General features: G+C 31.3%; 1 pseudogene; it reads right to left on the bottom strand.

The window, feature by feature from the left end:
* Window positions 1-1,353: 1,353 nt before the first annotated feature.
* On the bottom strand, window positions 1,354-3,981 carry LOC129893407 (U4/U6 small nuclear ribonucleoprotein Prp31 homolog; annotated as a pseudogene).
* Between the last annotated feature and the right edge of the window lie 3,556 nt (window positions 3,982-7,537).

A 7,537-nucleotide genomic window follows, 5' to 3' on the forward strand; every position in this document is an offset into this window, starting at 1 on the left:
GAAGTTGAAGGGGGTTCAACACCTACCCTTTCAGCCTAATTTGTAGTATTGTGGCTTATCTAGTATGATTTACATTGTCTATGTAATTAGTGAATTATTGCATCGTCTATAAGTTTCTCTAAGTTTTAGAAAGAGAACAAAAAATACTTGATGTGATCATATATATATATATATATATATATATGCTCGTGTGATTCCCCAAGTAAATCTGAAAAGGATAAAATAGACTAGCTTACTCTATTTTGGAGTAGAAAGATTATTTTTGATATATAATTTTATTGGGAACGTTTTTGTGAAAACATGTTTGGAAAAAATGCCACAATAAATAAGTTATGATGAAAACATTAAATAAGGAATAGTATTAGAGGTAAAAGTAGTAAAGATAGTTAAAGTAGTAATAATAATAATAATAATTTAAGAATAAAAAGGTGGGGGAGAGCGTATGATAAGAATTATAAATTTGATTTTGATGCGTCGTAGCTGTAATCACTTTACCATTCCACTAATCAAGCCTCCTCATTCTTATCTGTAATTCTTTGCCTTTTACTCCTTTTTTCATTTCCTTTTCTTTCTTTATGATATTGCATTAGAATTTATTTAATGTTTAATAGAATTTGATTGGCTGTAAATTATAATATGTGGAGTATTCATTTTTTCTAAGTCATCATCCCATGCCATGCATAGCGGTTAGTGCAATACTTGCCTGCAGTAGATTTGTGCAACCTGATTTTGTAGATATGTACACTGATATTTGCCACCTAATTTTGTAGATATTTGTATACTTTATATGTGCATATATGAGTGTAAAACTAATTAACTACATTTGAATTAGATACTTATTTAGTTCAAAACAAATACGAAAAACGATAAAAATATCCTTATATCATTCATAATTAATCAAGTTTACCTTTGTCATACTATGCACTCAATATGGAGGTTTGAATAAACTCAAACTATACTTGAGGTAAATTTTATCAAAATGGGTTGACTAGTTTTTGCGGGCTAGGACGGTCTGACCCTTCATTAAAAATGGTGGTGTCTGAGTCAACTTATGCGCACACTTCAACTAATTTCATTGAACACATGTACACCAAACTACCATTTACATGCTGGTAGGCAAAATAGACCTTTCGTTGCTTCTATTAGCGGGATCAACCAGTGTCACCATGTGTAAGGCCCTGCCTTGTCATGAAAAGGGTCAAATAGTTCAAGTGGTTTGAATCCACATCCATATCCACATAAACATCAATCAAGAGAATGCGAGATAGATAAATCGATCACATGAGGCTCATAACTTGAAGATTGCAGGTTCGATCCTATCCTCTCATAATCAAAGGAAGATCGTTCCCTGGGATAAACTCATCAATCAGAACATCTCCAAATTGACCAAACAACCAAAGTCAAGAATCAAATAGCATTCTGGTCGGATTGAACGTTAAAGATTAAACTGAAAAACTAGTAAATGTTAAACAATATTTCACAGTAAACATAAAGCTATAAACTAACTTATTGCTGGTTTTAATTATAGGCTAATGTCTACAACATTGTCTACCAAATGACTATAGGGAGATAACCAACCTGGAATTAGAAGACAATCTTGAAGACGGTGTAAAATGGATGACACCAAATAGAAAGAAAACGGAAAATCAAAATGCTCTTTGTTTGGCGTAAGAACTTGCAATCTCAAACATCCAAAAGGGACTTTTGTCTCTTAATCTTAGAGTTCCAGTCTCAGAGAAATAGGTGCTTTGAGTTCCGCTGCCAAGCTGGTCTGAAAATGCCTGAGGATTCGATAGCTCGATCCCTTGTACTGGTGTAAAGGCAAAACTTGAACTCATCAGGCGCCCTGATGTGGTTGCTGCACCACTGCTTCCATAACTCTTCACCTTGGAAATCTTTGCTATTTTCTTGCTCTGACGAGCTGATATACACAACTTGCCACTTCCAGCCTGACCAAGCATGCCATAGCCCACCCCTAATGAACTTTCTTCAGGTACCCCGACTCAACCCTATTCCTCAGCTTCTGCACGTCTGTAATATGATATTTGTCTTTCTTCTTACTATGCCGAATACCACCTCTCTGTTTCTTAGACCTAAAATCGGGAACCGGAAGAGGCTTTGGCAGCTTGCAATTTCTCTATCGTTTTACAAATCTGTTCCCTAAAATTAAATATTCCTGTTTTGCTCAAGTCCATACGTGCTGCTAGAATGGATTTGTTCGCCAGCATTCTACAGACTTTCCCCCTTAAAGAAGGAGGCGTATTCTGAAATACATCTGTTTGCTCAATATAACAAAATCGCGAAACATTAGCTGTGGAAAATGTTATAATTCAAGTTTTAATGCATCAACAAATCATGGGATCTGATCGGGGGACTTGGTCGACCTGGTTCAGCTGTAAAAGTTGCCACCACGTGCTGTGGATGGTGGGCAACAGCAGAAGGACAGAGACGCCCAACCAATCAGAATGCACGAGTTGTTTTTGTCCATACGTTAATATTTATCCTTGGACAAGAAACAACTAAGTTTTTGCACATCAAGAATACACAAGAAAAGACCATCATTTTCTCTCAAGAAAGACTTCCTCAAGGCAGCAAGAGATTTGATCGAGCTACGTCTGAGGAATAGTTTTTTAGATTGCTACTTTGTTGTAATGTTGTGTCTTATATTCTAACATTGTAAGATCAGTTCCTATGCTATAAAGGAGTATTGATCATCTTTCTTTGTTTCAGTTTTACATCGAGTTCATAGCAGAGTTAGCTTTGAAAGGTGTGTTTGAAGTCTATGTCAATTAGAGGTAGTTGGTATAGTAGGCAATATAGTTATTGCTTAATTTCCTAGTCATTGCTAGAGTTAGCTTGATGGAGTATTCAAAATCTATGTCAACTAGAATTAGTTGGGATAGTAGGCAATAGAGGTATTGCTTATGCTCAAAGTCTTGTAATAGAGGTATTGCAAGCCAAGGGGTGAAAAGGGTTAGTATCTAGTTACAATAGGTTGTAATAGATTACTTTCCTCTTGCATCTTAGTGAAGAATGGTTGGTGAAATCCTGTTGGACAGGTCATGGTTTTTCCTCTTTTGAACAAGGAGATTTTTCCACGTAAAAATCTTGTGTGCCCTTTACGTGCATTAGCTGTCTTTACATTGTTATTCTGTTCAGTAACCTGATCCCTGAGTGACAATGGACCCATCCATTCAAACAGAAAACCCTGCTAAATTCTTCCTTTTACCACCAAGATTCCTGACATTATCAGCAGGCATATTCGCCAACAAGATAAACCAGCAGAACACATAAGTTTCACAGCAACTGTACTCCCAACGACAGTAGACAGATTAGGAGCAATATCATTCATTCGACTCCCAACAAAATCTAGAACCTTCTTCTTCGACGAATCAAGTGCTAGGATTCTATCACATGCTTCCAATGTCCTCTTTAAAACGTGTTCCGGCAATGGCTTACCACTAGTAGTTGAAGCAACCATGATAATCGTTGAAGGTAACAATCCATGCAAATCAACAAGAGTTAGATCTGTTTCGTTCCCAATTTGTTTAACAACCCTAGCATAATCAATTTGAGTGATTAACAAGTGGGTCTAACTCTGGGAACTTCAATCGATTCTTGTCGCGTATGAAATTATGGATTATAAAAATCTCATCCCTGATTTCTATGCATAATGCGTTACAATCAACTATCAATTTATATTCTGGATCATCTTCTTCCACAATAACATTACCTTTATTCGTGAAAATTATGGCATCTTCAACTTTCTGCATTGTGTCAATGTAGCCACGTGATTTTTGCAGCTTTGAACCATTATCTAGATCATCAATATCATCATAATTAAACGCGTTTAAGTGTGTATTATCGTCCAATTCGTCCAAATCTGCCAGGAGTGAATCATCAAGTATGGCCATAATGTGATGAAGGAAATAAAAATACACAGCGGAATAATATATAAAATACCAAAGAAATTTATTTGTTTTACTCAATAAATAATCAAAAACTCTTTATCTCACTGTGTTAAAATATGTAATAAAACACCCTATTTATAATACTAACAAAACAAAATAAACTAGGACCAAAAAATTTCAAAATAAAATAAATAAATCCTAACTAAACATGAATTAATTAAGTACCAAAAACCTAATCCTAAACAATATAGGATTCCTATTCGTAGTTTATTTCCAAGCTCTGATAATCACTCAAAATCTGCAAGCAAATTAAACTACTAAACGCTATAGATTAGTAATCGCTAATCTGATATTTTGGTTCTTTTCTAGATAAGCATTGTGCTTTTTGTAGGATTTTATTTGTTTTCCGTGATTGTGTAGGATTAGGAGTGTTTTTTCGATTATGAATTTCGTTAGGATTATAGAATAATTTTGGGTATCTTGTTGGAAATCTTAAGTAGCCTCGTAAGTATTATTTGAGCAGTTTTGGTCCTTTAAGTTTGTTAAAATTTAGCACTTTTGATCCCATGTCTAGCATTTATCAAAATTTGATTGTTAAATTTAACTAGAATTGCGAAAAAAAAATTAGAAACACTAGAAATTTCGGTCAAAATCCAAGAAACCACAACATAAAAACTACACCACACACAAAAATAAAAGAAATTGCACCTCAAAAAGTTGCATCAAATTCTTGAAATAAACCAGATATAAAATAAATTATAAAAACAGTAATTTCAAATGTGAGTTTTCATTAAATATTTTTTATTTTCACAGTTTTGATTAAATTTCATAATGAGAGTTCGATAAATATCTATAACAAAAAATGTTCTTTTTTGACAAATTTAAAGGATCAAAGTTACCCAAGTAATACCAAATAAACTATTTAAAACCTACTACGACCAAATATAAGAGACCATTTTTATAGGAACAATTTTACAATGCTAAGTTTTGAGCAATTAATAATGCATAGTAATTACTCATTAGTATCATGAGGATTTTGTATTAGCTAATAAAAAGGTCCAAATGTTATTACCTTTAACTAGAAGAAAAATTGACATAAATAGCAACAGATCAAAAAAATACATAAGCAAATGTATATATTTTGATAGAAAATAATATATATTTTTGCTATGCTTGACTTGCAAGTATACTTATTTTCAATCGATCGGCTAAATGTGTAACTTATTCGGATCAGAACTCTTTGAAAAATCACATCATCAACTGATTGCCTAATATTGCATCATTAAAGATTGTACTAAACGGACCAGACAAGTTTACAAAGACGTAGGGAAATAAATGTTAGTTATACTTAATTTTAAACTAGAAACTTATAGAGCATTTCATGCCCTTTTGTCCACCCCTTTTATATATCATTGACATTATAATGTCCTAGAAGCAGAGGTAGACTATATGGAAGCATGGGTGCACGTGCATTTGTTAAATTCAGAAGAAAAAAAAATACGTATATGTAAAATGAGTTCTATACAACGTCAATATGATCTAGTTGAGCTAGTGATTTTAGATACCAAATAGTTAATATATATCATGACAAGATACTCCATCTATCATAAAATATTTATCGTGTTTCATTTTTTAAGAGTTAAACTACATGAACTAAGATCAACATTTTAAGATGTATTTTCATCGTATTGTTATGACAATCATATTGTTATAATAAGAATTACAACTTATAGTACTTTTCGTCAGGGGGCGAATTTATGTGTTAATTTTGGGTCACAGGAACCTCTGGTCCTCCGACTAAATTCAATATATTACTTCTATAATTCTTAAAAAATATATTAAATATTAGCGAAAGGAACCCATGCTCAATATGATCAGATGGTTCATTAATTAGTAAACAATCAAATAAAAAGTGACTCACATATAAACCTTATTGTTATAAAAGTGTTACAAAATTAGTTCACATATACTCTTACCATCACAATTCACAAAAGTAGCTCACATATATCTTTTCATCTAACAGAATTGAAAAAAATAATGTTAATTTTTTTATTTTTAATTATAAAAAATTATGTCGGGGTATATTTGATCGTTTTCACACATAAATTATCATTTGACTTATTTAGTTATCATTATTTGAGTTTCTTATTCTTATTTCATTTTTTTTTCATTTTTTAGTGTAAAAATAAGAGAAACAAAAAGAAAGAAGTGTGAATCGAAAAAGAGAAAAAAGTAAGAAAAAATTATAAAACAATTTTTTTGCTGCTATATGGTAATTTAAATAAATTTTTTCGGCTATATTGTAATTTAGTTTTTGTATCTATAAAAAAAGTTGGAGCATTTATAATAAATTTTACAATAAAATTAGTGAGAAAAATAAATTTGACCGTCAAAATAATAAATCCAAATTACCCGTTGAATAAAAAAATTCTAAGAAAAAATATGTGAGAAAGAACAAATATATCCATATATGGATTGTTTTTTTAATATTAATTTTTGCACTTTTATTAGAGAAAAAAGATATATGTGAGTCATTTATATAACAATAGGGGTATATATGAGTCACTTTCATAACAAATGGTATATCAACTCTAAGTGACAAAAATTGAGGGATATATCATGCCCTTTTCTTTGAAATTTTAGATCTTTTTTTTAAAGTAATGGTGCACCATTTTTTTAAAATCATTGATTCGCCTTTGCTTTTCATATAGTTTTTAGAATATATACATCTAAATTACTAAATATTAAATTAGTCTAATTTACTAAATTAGTTTTGAAATATGGTCCAATTAATTTTTGAAAAGCGAAACATCACAAATATTTTGAGATTTTGAAACGAAGGGAGTAGGTTATTTTTTTAATTTTTTTTTTGGCAGTAGGTTATTAGAAATTAAATGAATGCAATAGTACATTGCATTGTCTACCAACCACCTTGGAATATGTATCTAATTTGGGTAAAAAGTCTATTGCAATTGTTTTTGATAGTTGGAAGTTGGAACTAGTTAATTACTTGGAACAATGTCATTATATGGTTTTTTGGGGGAGTAAAAAAATAAATTATGTTAATTGGGTGCCAAAAACTCAAGTTGATATTTATTGCATATATTAGTCTATAATATAATGGAATTATTACAGAATTTTTTATGAGTTGTTGTATCATTTGACAACCACGTGTGAGTCAAATTACTTTTGCTTTGAACAAACAAAGTCCTAAACCTCCCTCTTGTTTGTAATTTTAAAAATGGTCATCCAATTGTTTAACAATATACTCCAAGAGATCATTTAGTTTGGTTTGCGCCAATTTACATGATGTAATTAAGGTTAAGGTTTATATCCTTTCTAGCTAATTGATATATACAAATTAGAATTGGAGGTAACTCTTTTATTACAATGATGGACCTTTAAAAAAAAGACGTAAAAATAATTGTAGTAATACTTTTTTATATTTGTTGGTTTCTCCTTATGTGTGCAATATTTATATTGGGTCCGATTAAATTTAAATTTGCGTATTACAATGTCTATTTTTGAGAACAACGACCCCAATATGACATTTTTATTCTCGGGGATTCAAATCCAAAATCTCTAATTAGTATAAAGGGGATATCAATCATCCTAGCACACAATTC

This window comes from Solanum dulcamara, chromosome 6 (assembly GCF_947179165.1).
Source record: "Solanum dulcamara chromosome 6, daSolDulc1.2, whole genome shotgun sequence".
NCBI lineage: Eukaryota > Viridiplantae > Streptophyta > Magnoliopsida > Solanales > Solanaceae > Solanum > Solanum dulcamara.